Source organism: Dioscorea cayenensis, chromosome 1 (assembly GCF_009730915.1).
Source record: "Dioscorea cayenensis subsp. rotundata cultivar TDr96_F1 chromosome 1, TDr96_F1_v2_PseudoChromosome.rev07_lg8_w22 25.fasta, whole genome shotgun sequence".
NCBI lineage: Eukaryota > Viridiplantae > Streptophyta > Magnoliopsida > Dioscoreales > Dioscoreaceae > Dioscorea > Dioscorea cayenensis.
Window position 1 is genome coordinate 19259121 of NC_052471.1, and position 1772 is coordinate 19260892.

Genomic DNA, 1772 nt, shown 5'->3' on the forward strand with positions numbered 1-1772 from the left:
CCACATGTCTGAAGCTACCCCTCCGCTAGTTCCTTGCCCATTCTTGTAGTCCTCTTTGAGGACAAGTTCAACCAATGAGAAATTAGAAGTCAAAGGCTTTCTATAGAAATTAAAATAAATAGAACATACAATTCTGATATGCAATGGAACCTCTAGCGTTAACAAATGAACCTCTAAACAAACCCAAACAAATCAATGAGTTTAGCTCACTAATCTATTCCCCATAGGGGTAGATAGAACTAAGGGTTCTTGACACACCCTTTGCATTCATGCAAGTGCACGGTCATACAACTAATAAAGTTACCCGAAGATCAAGTGATTAAATCCACAAGTACTAAGGAGTACTAGTACTAGCTATTCTTCTACTATGTAACCAAATAAAAGTGGTTAGTAAAAAAACAAATGAAGATAAATTAACACAAATGAGGACTTGACTACTATTACACATAATTATCATACAAGGGAGTATCACATTGGATAAGGGTGTATTCAGACAAAGAATACCCTAGAACTTCTCTAAGGTAGGACACCTAAGTAATTCTTCCTAATTGAGACAAGTTGGATTGCAGGTATCCTAAGGCACACCGGTCTCTCTCTCTTTCACAATTCTACTGGTGACTAATGATGATCTTTCTCATCAACTAAGTAACATAATAATATATCAAACTCAATCTCTCATAATGACCAAAGGGTTACAAAAATCCCCAAAGAAAAAGCCCTCACATGCTAAGTCCCCAACAAACAAATCAGAAAGAAGAGCATTTATTTTGTTATTGATGGGTTTCAACACTATCTTGTATCATTCTATCTTTTTACCCCTCTTAGATATAGTACTATGCTACATTATTTCTGCTACCATCTTTCTGCTATAGTCACATGACCATGTATTCTGCCTGTGTGAACACACATGGCCATGTGGTTGGTTGTTTGGTGCTTTGTCTTCTGAAATTAAGATGACCTTCTATGACAAAACCCTAAAATAGCTCCACACCACCAATTATTCTACTGAGAGGTCCTCACACACCCTAGCTGTACAAAAGAATATAAATACACAACTTGAGCACATAAAACTGATAGGAATCTTGCTCGATCTATATAAAATGTTACAGAACAAAATGTATAAACAAGCACTTATCACTCCTCCAAGAACCCTAGGCTATCTAAATCTTTGCCAAAATAAAGAAATAACAAGGGACTCAATTACCTTGTTACTTATAGCCTAATCAAAGGCTAAGATCCTCAAGGAATTTCTCAATTTAATTTGAGAAATCCAAACCCAAATGTTGGATAAGGCGTATGACAAACCCCTTGCATGTGTGTACCGCAAGTTGATAAGTGCTTGTGCGATATGAATGCGAAGCATTCTTTCCTTATGTTAAGCATTACCTTTCTCGGGTTTTTACACTAATATGTGTGTTTTTATGTTACTTTTATATAGGTAGGGTTGTGAGGCCGATTATGAAGGAAAGAAGCCAATGTGGATCATAATACACCGATTTTGGAGGAAATCTTGCTAAGGTTCAAACGCGAAGATATCGGTCGGGTGTGAGATGCTAGAGTGTGTGCCAACCTCCTCGTATTTGAGTTAGAACAACCGTTTGGAGGGCACAAGGGCAGTTATACTCAAGCATTCTGACTTATGCATATAGAACAATATCTCCACCAACTTTTCCATCATTGAAGAAGCAAAGCGATCCACGATGTGAACGTGTACCTGTTTGCGTTACCTCGACGAAAGTATGGATCTGGGAAGTATTTCATGCCAAATACTG